This window comes from Pelodiscus sinensis, chromosome 5 (assembly GCF_049634645.1).
Source record: "Pelodiscus sinensis isolate JC-2024 chromosome 5, ASM4963464v1, whole genome shotgun sequence".
Classification (NCBI taxonomy): domain Eukaryota; kingdom Metazoa; phylum Chordata; order Testudines; family Trionychidae; genus Pelodiscus; species Pelodiscus sinensis.
This window is the reverse complement of record NC_134715.1, coordinates 56,366,431-56,381,588: the sequence shown is the minus strand read 5'-3', so window position 1 is coordinate 56,381,588 and position 15,158 is coordinate 56,366,431. Positions and strand designations below refer to the sequence as shown.

The window sequence follows — 15,158 nt, the reverse complement described above, 5'->3', positions numbered from 1 at the left end:
GCCGTGGTGCCGTTTTAGAGACAAGCCTTACATAAAAGCAGAAGACTGTCGCGATTTCCCTTGTTTTTTGTGTTTATTGTTGTTCTCCTAGTCCCTGCTTGTTGCTGGTCATCATCACTACAATCTAACCCATCTGGTTGAATACAAGCATTCATGCAGAATCTCACTGAAGCCAATGCAGATTCTCCCAGCAAATAACAAAGGTCAATCTGTACAGATATAGCTGGAGGATTAGGGATGCAGATTTTGCTCTCTGTTAAAGTGTGAGTCTTTTTTTATGTCTTTGATGAAGTTACTGGCATGCATTATAAAAACAATAAATTGCAAACATAATTGAAGAATAGGCAATTGTATGTGTGAAATTACCTTCACGCATATTTCAAAATATGGCTTCACGAACAGCACATGAAGGAAAACAATGAGCAAAGAAGTGATATATATTTGCCAATGTTGAGAAAGGAAAAGATGACCATCAAATCAATGGCAATCTAATTCTTTCCCTGCTGACGTAACGGTAAACCTTCTACTGACATCAATGGAAGCACAATTGGGACTCAAATGAGTTACTAAGGATTAATGAGAAGAGAACTTAGCTAATATTTCTAAAGGCCCTTGATCTTACAGCTTAGTATTTCAAGAAATGGAAAATAAGCAAGGGGAGGAGCACAACATTTTATATCACCCATTGTGATCAATGAACTGCCCTCAGATGCAGAGTTGTTTCACTCAAACCTGTTGAGACTTTATTTAAAGAATTTCATTTGCTTTTAGGAAAGTAAATAAGAATTGGACTTCACCCTGAAATCAGATTTTACTTCTGTATTGCTAGATATTGGAAGCATATATGTGCAATAGCCAGGTTCTATTTCAGCTTGTATTTTTGTGTGGAATAGCAAATTGTCCAGTATTTTTCATGTTAGAATAAATTAGCTTAAGTATGCGTGGAAGGTAGGTGTACATATGACTCAAATGAAAAGTAAGGCTAAAAATAGCACTATGCCAATTGCTTTATTCATAGTCAGGGAAAGGAAACCTGGGGGTGGAGGGCTGGGAGGGAAGAAATATATTTAACAGCTGTCTCAACATAATGTCAGATTTATTCAAGATTTCTAAAATGGTCTTTGACAAGCCTTGACTTATTGGGTAGGACTGGAAATGGTATGAGAGTGAACTATTTCTCATGATTTATAAGAGACCACTGTGACTAGTTTGAAAAACCTGCACACAAGTGCAATAAATTAAAACAGAAGCCTACATAAGACATTTGCCTTGTAGACAAAAGGTTTACAGCATTCTTCAGTCTGAATCACCAGTGTGGTTTACAAAGGGAAAATCACATTCAAGATATTTTGTTAGCAAAATACAAATGGCCTAATACTATAGTAGCTGAGGTACATTTTACAAGGTTTAGCACATTTTTTAAATAAAAGCCACATACATGTAGCCATGCCATAATGTTTCCAATGGCATTTTATTTAGACTCTGTACATCGAAAGTTGTAGTACATGTTTTCACTGATTCATCAAAAATAGATTATTTATTTTATTTATTGAAAAACTTGTATGGCCCCTAAAGCAAGGTCTAAGCCATTACAACTTTGAAAGCATAGAGCTTGCCTGTGCAGAAAAGTGGAAAATAGGACCATGTGTATTTGATCAAAGGCAGACAGGCTGGCCTTTCTTTTAGCTTTAGAAGATAATTAGACAAATTTTCATGTAAAATTTTCACATTACCTAATTCATCAACAGAACAGAATTCATCAGCCATAATGTATCAGAAAGAAAACATTCCAGCCAGCCATTCCAGTGAAAGCAACTGGAAAGTGAAAACACTGCAGAGATACATTTATTTTGCAGAAGATTATTAATACAGATAGCATAGAACTCAGAGACTGATCCTCCTTCATCTACAACTTCCCATTTCCTTTCATGGGGATATTTTCTCACATTCCATTGAAGAGTCCAACAAATGACTGAATTTAGATTAACTCACAATCCCACAGATATTCACAGACTGGATAGGAAGTCAAGGACTCCAACCCCTGAAATCAACTTCCATGGATTTAAGACAAATTTGCATGGACAATCCCCACCAGAAAGATTGATTCCATGCCACTGAGTAAAAAAAGAATGTTTACATTTTTTTATAATTTGATTATTCATGAAGTTACTGTTGTTAGTGTATATTCTCCACAGTGCACACATTCCAAACCTCCCTCCCCAAACACACCCACAAAGCACACTCACATTAAACCTTGTGGAGAGGAAGATTCCTATTCAGAATCTAAATCAATTCTGTCCTGCTGTTTATAGTTTACATCATTCTTTTATTTTTTTTCAATTTGGTAACAAATTATCCATAATTCTTACCATACACCACATAAACTAAACTAAATATCAGACTAGGGTTGGAGAATATGTAATTCTCAAGGTACTGCACCTTTTCCCCATATTTTGCATTAACTAACATTAAACAGCCTCTATATGAACCCACTTACAAATGCATGAAAGAATCAGGACTGAAATAGTGGTATTTCACTGGTGTAATATTGTTATAGAAATTACAGTCAGAGCTAAAATATTTTTTTGTTTGCTGAAAAGGCTAAATATTACTCTGAAATGATGGACCAATTATCTCAGTTATACATTCTTCCTGGTTTGGATGAAGATAATAAGTCTAGATCTCATAAATTATTCCAACATATGGTACTTGCAGTGAGAATTGTTATAGCAGCAGAATGGTGAAACTCAGATTTACAGTAACTGAACAGATGGATTACAGAAGTCTGGGATGGTCTTGCAATGGAAAAGCTGATGAATTACAGGAGAAACACATATGCCAGTTATTTAACCTACTGGTTGCCTTTCACTAATTATTAGGACAAGAAACAAAAACTTAAAAGAAAACCCAAACAAACAGAAATGTGGTAATCTTTTATATACTCTACTAGCTGTAGAACTTCCTTTAGCAATTTTAATGATGGGTAATTCATCAGTATTCAAAATGATATAACATTGTGATTTTATTGTGAAAATGGCTTTTTATGTTGTGTCCCAGATGTCTACTGTCCTTGATCTTTCTGATTTTATATTTGTCTGCATGCCTTTGTGTTCAGAACTAAAACAAATATAATTAAAAAATAAAACATTCACACTCAGACAAGATCGTCCTACTGTGATAAGCGATGTACTTTTTCCTATCGCTGTCTAAATCCAAAGCAGAAGACCTTTTAAAATTCCTATAGCTAACCTTTCCTCTGTCTAAATATGCCCATTCAGAGACACGCTCACATACACATACACTCTGCCCTAAATTTTAAGGAAAACTCCAGTGATTCACTGTAATAACTCAGGCCCCAATTCAACAAAGCATATAAGCACAAACCTAACTTTAAACCAATGGCAGCATATCTCCAAAGGACATGATGCTCTGAGAGAGGGGAGGGAGTGGGCTGGGGATTGTGCATATAAATAGGCATGCCACATGGCTGGCCCCAGATTTGCAAGGTTGGAGATTGGATTCAGCACCAGCTGGAAGGTTTCATCTCTTCTGAAACCCAATATACCTCATCCCTAGAGTGGGGGAAATTGCAGAATTTTTCTGTGGTTTAAAAGCTATTTGTTTTATTAGAGGAATCAAATTTCTCAAAACTGTGGTATCCTCCCAATATTTTTAGGGTCAAATTCTGCTCTAAGATACACTGGTATAAATCTAAAACAACAACTTGCATTTTTATTATTACACTATCCTCTGGTATAATAACAGCAGAAAAAACATAATCAGAGACATCTACAGCTTACAGCTCTAAAATGCACAATAGGTATAAAAGATGAATCTGATATTGGCTACCCTCCTGGAAATCATCCTTGCATTACAACTTATTCTGAAGAAAACATCTCATATTTACAGCATATTTTCTATTTTGAGTGTTCAGAATGCCTCCTTGGGGTTTATGCACCATTTTTCTCTCCAACCCTGACCTCTCTCTATTTTCAGACCCTTTCTGATTATAGAGTGGCAAAGTGACTCATAGAACATTGGAATTCAATTAAAAGACTATTTCATACTTCATCGTGTTATTGTTTTGAGACATGCATTTTAAAAGTTTGATTGCTTTATTGTTACCAGAGGATGCTCAGCACTACATTTTGCGTGCCCTAGGAGTCAGACTCCATGTAACTCATTATATTCAAAAACCTCAAAAACCACAATACATTATGTTACTCCAGAATGGTGAGACCAGATTTTTCTGATACTCAGTTTCTCCTGAGATACTGCTGGCTCTGTTTGTGTCATGTACCCATCCTCCACAAATTTTTCTGTTGCCTTAAAAGCTTAACCCTAAAATATTTTTATTTACTTCATCCCTCTTTACTCTTTGCAATATTTCAGTTAATGTTTCTGGGCTGACAGCTTTTGGCAGTAGCCTGCAAGGTAAGAGAGTCTAGGAAGTACATTACACATTTATGCATATGCCCAAGCTTGATTCCTTTTATCCATACTCATTCATTTATGGAACTAATAGCTCCAGGAGGATCAAATGATGGTTCAGTAGGGCAGCAATTAAGAATGTATAATGCTGGACCCATTTTCAAAAGAATAATAGATGAGGATGGCCATACATCTATATTCAAGGGTGGTAACTGATTAAAGGTACCCAGCTGGCGATGTGTTGAGCTTGATTTGCAGAGCTCTTGATTTGAAGAGATATCTGCAACTTCCCTTGGCTGCTGGGACACTTTGGCTGTGTCTAGACTGGCCAGTTTTTCCGGAAAATCAGCCGCTTTTCCGGAAAAACTTGCCAGCTGTCTACACTGGCCGCTTGAATTTCCACAAAAGCACTGAGTTCCTACTGTAAGAAATCAGTGCTTTTTGCAGAAATACTATGCTGCTCCCGTTTGGGCAAAAGTCCCTTTTGCGCAAAAGTTTTGCGCAAAAGGGCCAGTGTAGACAGCTGAGATTTGTTTTCCGCAAAAAAGCCCCGATCGCGAAAATGGCGATCGGGGCTTTTTTGCACAAAAGCGCATCTAGATTGGCACGGACGCTTTTCTGCAAAAAGTGTTTTTGCAGAAAAGCGTCCATGCCAATCTAGACGCTCTGTTCCGAAAATGCTTTTAACGGAAAACTTTTCCGTTAAAAGCATTTCCAGAAAATCATGCCAATCTAGATGTAGCCTTTGTGATTGGAGATCTTTTGAAAAATCAGGTCTGTAATATCTCAGTTCTGGCCCTCCAAAACAATGAATCACCCAAAATCAATGGCTACTTTGGAAAACTTAGGTATTAGGGGTCACTTGAAATCAGCCCCGTCTGGCTTTGCAGAAGGGGTTCCTTGAGCAAGCACAAAGACTGCTCCAATCTAGTGCAGCTGCTAGCAGTAGCTTCCCCAGATGGGAGAAGTAATTTAAATAATTTGCTTTTTTTTTTCCAATTAAAATACCGCCATAACAAAACATAATTTTGGTTTTTCTAACTCCATCAGAAAAGTATAACCTTTACAGTGAACTCTGAGCACAATGGTAACATTCATAAGCTTCAAGGAAATAATGGATAAATTGCTCTTCTTATCAGCTGCAGTACTAATGTTATTGGTGTTATCAATGGCTCTCTAGAGTCTCACCATGAAGTATATCAAATACACAGTCTGATGCAAACACACATCATTACTCCTAAAGTGTCGACTGCTGAGGGGCCTTTTGTTAGAGCCTTAGGATCCATCCCTTGCTTGTGAAGTACCAAAAAAGACAGGAAAGACAAAACACAAACTGCTTTTCTGTATTTAAATTACATGCTCTGGGATTTCTTGCCAGTTCCTTACATGTTTCATACTCAATCATTGGAAGCCCATGAAATCCACCTTCCATTTGGTAGCAAAAGGAGCAAACATACTTAGAAGAGGTAGCAAACATTCTTGGGGATGCTATCCCTCCTGCTTGTGTTCACATCACCAAAACAATCTGATCTGGCTCAGGCTGATAGCAGGCTTTGAAATCTCAGCTTGAGTGTCCTCAGCTTGTGCTAAATAACTAAGGGATTTGTTACATGGTTGGGTTATGTGCACTACTGGGTTATGATTTCTTAAGAGCATGAATGTGATTTCTTAAGAGCATTATTTGGTCCATCCAGATCAACCCTAATGCACTGCAATAAAGTGATCTTTGAAACTAGAGAACCTTTAAGATACATCTACACAGGAATAAAAACTCACAGCGTGGCCTTGGCTGGGTCTGGATCAGCTGATTTGGAATCATGGGGCTCAGGCTGCGGGGCTACAAATTGTTGCACTGGAATCTGAGCTCTGGGATCCTCCATCCTCTCAGGATCCCAGAATTCAGGTTCCAAGCCAAGCCCAAATGTCTACACAGTGAATTTTAAGTGTCAGAGCCCAAGCCCTGTGAACCAGCTATGGGGTTTTTATCCCTGGCTACGTCTACATTGGCATGATCTTGCGCAAACACTCTTTAATGCAAGAGTTCTTGCATTAAAGTATTTGCGCAAGAGAGCGTCTACACTGGCATGTGCCTTTGCGCAAGAGATGTGCTTCTGCGGAAGAGCATCCGTGCCAGTGTAGACACTCTCTTGCGCAAGAAAGCTCCGATGGCCATTTTAACCATCGGGCTTTCTTGCACAAGAAATTCACGTTGCCTGTCTACATTGACCTCTTGCGCAAGAACAGTTGCGCAAGAGGGCTTATTCCTGAGCGGGAGCATCATAGTTCTCGCGCAAGAATCACTGATTTCACACATTAGAACATCAGTGTTCTTGCGCAAGAACTCCCCACAGTGTAGATGGGTAGCATGTTTTTGCACAAAAGTGGCCGCTTTGGCGCAAGATCGCGCCAATGTAGACACAGCCCCTGTGTATATGTATATTTAGTGAGCACAGGCATAGTCTGAATGGAGAAATTAATGTGTTAACACGAGTCCCCATTAGAACTCACACCTTAATAGTATGCATTACTCCACTGTGTAGATAAGTTCCAAGGCCCTTGACTAAAAATTTAGCACATTTATAAATATTTTATGTGGATCAACTGCTAAAGGGAGACAACAATCAACTTTCTCCTAGAGTGGTTTTTCAGCCAGTATGAACTGGCATCACTATATTGACTCTGGTGGAACTACGGAAGATTTATACTAGTTGGGGATCCAGTCTAGATATTAATTATAATGCATTGCACTTGGATACTGTTTCCATCCAAACTAGGGAGGTGAACAAGTAAGCAGTAACTTTACTGGGTGATACTTACCAGGTACCAGTTAACCGGTGCCAAGGAGCAGTCCCTGACCAGGAGCCAGGCCTGGCCAAAGAGTTTGCAGAGCCTAAGGAGGCATGTTGTGGTTGGTTACACCACATGGCCGGGTGGCTCCCCGCCAGGGCAGCAAGTGAGTAGTCGGGCAGGCAGGGGCAGTGTGGAGCTCTGGAGATGCGGCGCACCTAAGGCAACCACCTTGCTCACCTTCCCCTACTGCCGGGCCTGCTGGGAGCTGATGGCAGCAGCAGCCTCAGCACTGAAGCTGGGAACCTGTTGGAAGTAGACACAGCTCCAGTACTGGGATTCCACTTAGTTGGTTAACTGGCTAAACATTAGGTTAACCTAACATTTAACCGGTTAACTGATTTCATTGGGATTTTACATCTCTAACCAACATTTCAAAGTGTTTCTCAAAGAGGGTTGCTAGATGGTTTCAACAAAAATACCGGACACACTTGACATTACATCACAATCTACATTACATCTTATTTAGAAAATACTGGACATTTATATTTTCTCATTTATATTCCAAACAGAAAGCTCAAATACTGGACTGTCCAGTTCAAAACCGGACACCTGGCAACCCTATTCTCAAATATTAGTGAATGTAGACTAATAACATCCCACTGAGATGAGCATGTAATGGTATCTTCTTTTAATAAAAAGGTAATTGATACACAGAGAGATAAAGAGATTTGTTCAGAGACATAGAAGAAGCCTATAGCAGAGATGGAAATAGAAGCCAGATTGCTTGACTCCCAGTCCTATGCCTTAAACACAAAGCCCTCCTTTCCCTTTCCCAGAACAAAGCATGAGAAAGGAAATCTACACAAGCATTAAACCATCAAGGAAAAATAACTGGCTTTCTACAGAACCAAGTCAATGAGATCTTGTTTGCTTAAAGCACAAGACCATGCTAGAAAGGAAACTTGAGAAATTGGTCAATATAATCCTTTCTTGGTCAGGGTGTCAAGGAGAATTGCCCTAATAACCACAGAATTAGTATGCATGTTCATATTGTAAGTTAAATATTATCCACAAATAGATTAGATTAAAGGTGCTTATATGGTTTCACATCTCTTTAGAGGAGCAGGAAAAAAAATCTAATACAAGCACCCTAAAAGTAAACAGGAAGGATTATGAAAACATGGATGTAGGAACAGTCAAATACTTCACAGCATCATAGCATTAAAACTAGTACCTGGTGCATACATTCTAAATGCACAGCCAGCGGGCCATCTAGGAAGGATTAAGGATTAGTTATCATTTCAATCCAATGAAAGAATATCTATATTTTTCTTTTAGACATGTAATTCTCAGGAGAATAGTGCTTGCCAGCACTCTGAAAAAATAATCTTTCAGAATTCCTGCAAGCCCACTGTGTTATGATTTCATCTCATGAAATATGACACCTTTACATTAAACCTCATAAAACTAAATCCTACTGGATCTCTTCCAGGTTCAGAGAATAAACAGATATATTGGTGATGTCTAGAACACTAAAACTTAGCACACTCCCATACTTAATGGCATCTTCCCACAGAGAGCTGCAGGTCTGCAAGTAGCTAATTCACTTTGTTATTACAAAATATTTACATATAATGAATTTCTCACATAACTGATCTAACAAATACTTCACAAATAAGAACAGTTCACAAAACTACTGTGGAGATCTATTTCTGTTGATATCTTCCCACTTCCCCTCCCTGAAATACATGCAAACCTATCCTGCTTCTTAGTTTGGAGGAATTAATTTGGTTGCACCTGGAATTCAGGTAATTAGAAGGGATGATACCAAAGGTTATTAATCTAACCATTTGGAGCTACTCCTAGCAACATTCAGTGACACTGTTTGTCTTTTTGTAAATCTGATTACTTCTACTATACAGTCTGAAAAGTAAAACAGATTACTGTATATCCAACCTTGTCATTTATGTCAGGGTTGAACGATGAGGGTATAATGGTACCCAATATAGGCACAAGTACACTGTGCAATACAAACATGATGCAAAACCCACCTTCAAATCATTCCAATGGGAAATTATTAGTAGTTTTCATTGCTTGCAGCACATAGCCTAAGTGCAAATAATATTCAATTAGAAATAACCCTCTTCCCCCCCCCCCCCCCCCCATATACATAATGGTCTTGTAGCCCTAGAATCTGGACCAGTTCTGGCACAACTTAGTGTGAAATATGCAGCTATAGATACAGAAATGCACACATCGCACATTCCTGAATTATTTCAGCTTAGTTAGTGAGCTGATTCCATCTCAGACAAACCACAAGATAATTGAGAGACAAAGTGGGTGAGAGAATATTTTTTGTGGCCCTATGCCATCTGTTGGTGAGAGAGACTAGCTTTCAGGATGACACACAGCTCTTTGGCTCCATGTACACCTGAAAGCTTGTCTCTCTTATCAACAGAAATCGGACCATTAAAAGACATTACCTCACTCACCTTGTCTCTCTCATATCCTGAGACCAATGTGGCTACAACAATACTGAATGCACAAGCTAATCTTCAATTTTGAAGCACAATCTGTTCAAGCTTATGAGCTAACACTAATGTGATCAGATAGTGCACTTCATCATGTTCAGAAGTCTCTTAAGATTCCCTTCCTATGTTTCTACTTTGATCAGAGCAGACTCATATTTAGTAGCCAACATGGGAAGAAGATATCGCTACAAGAAAGAACTCCCAGGCTCTGCAGAGTTCTCCCCCCCCCCCCCCACTTCTTTCTCCTCTTTTTCGGTAAGCACGGCCTCCCAGGGCTTTCCCCTTGGAGGTCTTTCTTCCTCCCAGGTTCCCACTGCTTTGCTTCCTGTAGACCCCATCTCATGGCCCTCACACAGCAGCCTAATCTTCTTCTTGTAGGCTTCCCATAACCGGTAGTCAATTATGGCACACTGGGACAACATGAATAGGTCTGGCAGGCCCAAGGCTCCTAGCTGCTAAAGGGGCAGGCTGCTATGTTATACTTATGTTTCAGTGTGGTCTATCTTTTCAGCCTAAGCACCTTCATTTCATATCTAAGTGTAATCAGTAAAAAACACACATGTGTATAAACCAAGGTACCAATGTTTTCAGTCTGTTTGGGAGGTATTGCCAATTCAGTAAAGGATCGGGATATCATACAGGAAGATCTGGATGATCTTGTAAATTGGAGTAATAGCAATAGGATGAAATTTAATAGTGAGAAGTATAAGGTTTAGGGATTAATAACAAGAATTTTAGTTATAAGGTGGGACACATCAGTTGGAAGTGACGGAAGAGGAGAAGGACCTCGGAGTCCTGGTTGATCACCGGATGACTATGAGCCATCAATGTGACATGGCCATGAAAAAGGCTAATACTGTCTTGGGATGCATTAGGCGAGGTATTTCCAGTAGAGACAAGGAAGTGTTAGTGCCGTTATACAAGGCATTGGTGAGACCCCATTTGGAATACTATGTGCAGTTCTGGTCTCTCATGTTTAAGAAGGATGAATTCAAACTGGAACAGGTACAAAGAAGGGCCACTAGGATGATTCGAGGAATGGAAAACCTGTCTTATGAAAGGAGACTCAAGGAGCTTGGCTTGTTTACCTTAACCAAAAGAAGGCTGAGGGGAGACATGATTGCTCTCTTTAAATATATTAGAGGGATAAATACCAGGGAGGGAGAGGAATTATTTAAGCTCAATATCAATGTGGACACAAGAACAAATGGATAAATTGGCTATCAGGAAGTTTAGACTCGAAATTAGACGAAGGTTTCTAACCATTAGAGGAGTGAAATTCTGGAACAACCTTCCAAGGGAAGTAGTGGGAGCAAAAGACCTATATGGCTTCAAGATTAAGCTAGCTGGGTTTATGAAGGGTATGGTTTGATAGGATAACATGATCTTGGCAACTAATTGACCTTTCACTATCGGTGATAAATAGGCCAATGGTGGGATGATAGGAGTTACTATAGGGAACTTTTTCCTGGGTGTCTGGCTGGTGAGTCTTGCCTACATGCTCAGGGTTTAGCTGATCGCCATATTTGGGCCCAGGAAGGAATTTTCCTCCAGGGTATATTGGCTGAGGCTCTGGAGATTTTTCACCTTCCTCTGTAGCATGGGGTACAGATCACTTGATGCAGGATTTTCTGCATCTTTGGGTCTTTAAACCATCATTTGAGGACTTCAATATCTGAGATATAGGTGAGAGGATTATTTCAGGAGTGGGTGGGTGAGATTCTGTGGCCTGCATTGTGCAGGGGGTCAGACTAGATGATCATAATAGTACCTTCTGACCTTAAAGTCTATGGCTACGTCTACACTGGCACCCTTTTCCGGAAATGCTTAAAACAGAACAGTTTTCCGTTATAAGTGTTTCCAGAAAAAGTGCGTCTACATTGGCAGGATGCTTTTCCGGAAAAGCACTTTTTCCGGAAAAGTGTCTGTGGCCAATGTAGACGCGCTTTTCTTGAAAAAAGCCCCGACTGTCATTTTCGCGATCAGGGCTTTTTTGCGGAAAAGACTACTATGCTGTCTACACTGGCCCTTTTCCGGAACAGTTTTTCCGGAAAAGGACTTTTGCCCGAACGGAAGCAGCATAGTTTTTCCGGAAAAACACTGACAATTTTACAGTAGATCGTCATTGCTTTTCCGAAAAAGCAAGCGGCCAGTGTAGACAGCTCGCAGCTTATTCCGGAAAAGCGGCTGCTTTTCTGGAATAAGTGGCCCAGTGTAGAGACAGCCTATGAGTCTATATCACAGAGCTAAACAACGTAATTTCCCCAATTCACTTGTTAAAGTAAATATTAATTCTACCACAACAATAACACTAGTTAATACAACTTAACTTAGTGGGAAGACAGTGATTTACAATCCTGTGTAAATTTCATGCACCCTTAAACCTGCAAAGTGTTAAGTTATGCATCTAAGTATTATGAGCACAGTGGAGAATTATATTGCCACCATTTTTAAACATAAATACATTTAATTTTTCATACAGTAAGAGCCTATCAAGACTGCACCATGCATTGAATGGGGATGTGGTTTACTGAACAGCAATGCACTCCCTGCCCTGGGAACTAATACGCCACCAACCAGCGCAGGAAAGCAAAAGTAATTTAGACCTTAAGCATGATGGCACAAATCATGGTCATGTTTCTTCCTGAAGCATTTTCATGTGACAAATAATCATATTTCAACCTTACAATAAAGAATAACAACAAAATTGGCAACCCTTACCTTTTGCAGTGTTCTGCCATTCCATCATATTACAACATGATCTTGCAAGAAATAAGCTAAAGTAGAGATAGGAGAAAAACATATCATGCTTGCACTTTTTATAGATTACATCTGGGAAACATATAGGTCATCAAAGAAAGTCTAAGAGAGCTGTGAATGTCTGTGGATATGTGCACTCACTCCCAGAACAAGGTCTTCCAAAGTAACGCTTCAGCTTTCTAAAATTTGTACATGCTGGCTTGACATGTCAAAAGAGAAACACTTAAAATAAAACAGAGAAAGTCACACTGGAAAATTCATGACAAGTATCCTAAAAACTAAAGAGTTTCTGGAAGTGCATGTTCATCTTTTCACAATACATTTGTTTAGATCACCTTCTGGAAATCTTGTCAAGGTTTACTGATCTTATTAGCTTCCGCAATTCTTTCCCCATTTCTTAGGCCCGGGTCCTACATGTATTTATGCATTTTAATAATTTAGATGAACAAACACACTCTTCATTAATAGAAAGCTCATTAGTGAAATCCTGATCCTAGTTAGCTCAGTAGGAGTTTTTCCCATTGTCTTGTCCTGTCCTCAGTGGATAAAGGAGAACAATTTATCACACACTTTCTTTAAGCAACTTTTTACATATTTGGAAGATCATTATCATGCCCCCCTCAGTCTCCTCTTCTCCAGACTAAACAAATCCAATTTTTTCAGTCTTTCCTCATAGGTCATGTTTTCAAGAATCTTTGTTGCTCTCCTCTGGACCTTCTCCAATTTGTCCACATCTTTCCTGGTGTGGTGCCCAGAACTGGACACAGCATTCTAACCAAGGCCTTATCAGTGTTGAGTAATATGGGAGAATTACTTGTGTCTTGATTATGGCACTCCTACTAATACATCCCAGAATTAGCTTTACTTTTTTCGCAACAGTATTACATTGTTGACCATAGTTAGCTTGTGATGTACTATAACCCCAGATACTTTCTGCAATACTCCTTCTTAGGCAGTTATTTTCCATTTTGTATTTGTGTAATTGATTATTCCTTCTTAAGTGTAGTACTTTGCATTTATCCTTATTGAATAATATCCCACTTATTTCAGACCATTTCTCCAGTTTCTCAAGAGCATTTTGAATTCTAATTCTGTCCTCCAAAGTCCTTGCAACCCTTCCAGCTTGGTATTCTCCACAGCATGTTTGCAACCCTTCCCAAGCTGCCTTTAAGGCAAGCAGAAGGAGGTTCCAAACCCACAGCATCACTAAACAGAGTAGGTAGTTTAACCTCTGGACTACAAAGTTCAGAACTGCGGCTGTCTCAATAATATTTAACTAAAGTGAAACAGCTTCAACAGGCACGCTCAAGGGGTCCCCAGCCTCCATCGCCATCGCTAGCTGTAGAACTCAGGCACACACATGGGCTGCAGCACATCCCTCTGCCCACATTCCCTTTTCAGGGAGCAGAAAGGAGATTTGACCCAGCAAAGAAAGTCTCACCATTGGCATAAAGAGGGAGGGAGCCTCATGCTCCACCTCAGCCTAGTACTATAATTAATTAAAGTGGAACAGCTTCAACAGGTAACATTGTTGGAGCCTTCATCACTGTAGTCGTGACCCAGTGATTAGGGCATTCACCTGGGAAGCAGGTGAGCCCTCTTCAACTCCCTTCTCAAGAGGCAAGGGGCGGGGGGGAGGAGGCAGTGGCAAGAGAGCTAGAAATGACCTTCCCTGGTCCAGCAAAATCCCTCATCTGGGACCAGTCAGGTCCCAAGGGTGCCAGACCAGGGAGGTCCAACCTGTATTAATTAAAACCATTAAAATTGGAAATAAAAAATGTCAAAAAAACCCCACCAGTAACTATGTACCCTGAAGTTTGTCAGAGATTTATTTCCAAAAAAGGTGTAGTAAGGGCAAGTCAGTTGTCCTACTGAGTACAACATTAAATATTATGGAATACATGATGCAGCCCTTCCCTGTTTTACATTTTCTATTTTAAATGTCCTCTTAATACATATTAAAACTCACTGAAAGAAAGACATTATTTTAAGATAAATCAGTCAGAGCAGTTTAATGTGTTTATAACAAAGTTCATTGCTTTTAGAAAAAGGGAAAACTTGTTATGAAAAAAATCACACTAAATAAATTAGACATGTTAATGACATTTCACTACATGTTTATGTTAAAATAAGATTCTAAAAATGTTAGGAATAACAAAGGGTTTTATCTTAGTAAAATATTGAGGATGGTAGAGGAATTCATCAAATAGTCAGAAGTAAAAGGGAAATTCATTTGTCTAGCTATCGGGAAGAAAAGGAATGCTGTCCCTTTAAGGCAGGGATAGGCAATCATTTTGATGGGGGAGCCACTTCAAGAATTTGTTAAGTAGTCAAGTGATAGAGGTTGGGTACAGAAGGGAGCTTAGGATATGGGACTGGGGTGTGGGATGTGGGAGGGAGTTTGGGTGAAGGAAGGGGTTGTGATCTGGGTTGGGGGACTGTGGTGCAGGAGAGAGTGCAGGGTCTGAGAGGGGGTTGTGACATTGGGCAGAAGTGCAGGAGAGGGTGCAGGAATTTGTGTTGTGACTGGGAATAGGGGTGGGGTGTAATGTCTGTGAGTGGGTGTAAGAGAGGATGCCAGGTATGGGAGAGGTTATGGGTGTAGGAGCAGGGATGCAGAGTGTTTGGTTTACATGGGGTTGGAAT

The 15,158-nt window shown here is 39.7% G+C and overlaps 1 long non-coding RNA gene across 1 annotated transcript in view; it reads right to left on the bottom strand.

Moving 5' to 3' along the window:
- Positions 1-15,158, bottom strand: part of LOC142829603 (uncharacterized) — a 301,783-nt gene that overhangs the window by 251,760 nt on the left and 34,865 nt on the right. The window contains exon 5 of the long non-coding RNA XR_012904172.1: positions 12,474-12,529. This is a non-coding gene — a long non-coding RNA (uncharacterized LOC142829603). The remainder of the gene's footprint in view (positions 1-12,473; positions 12,530-15,158) is intronic.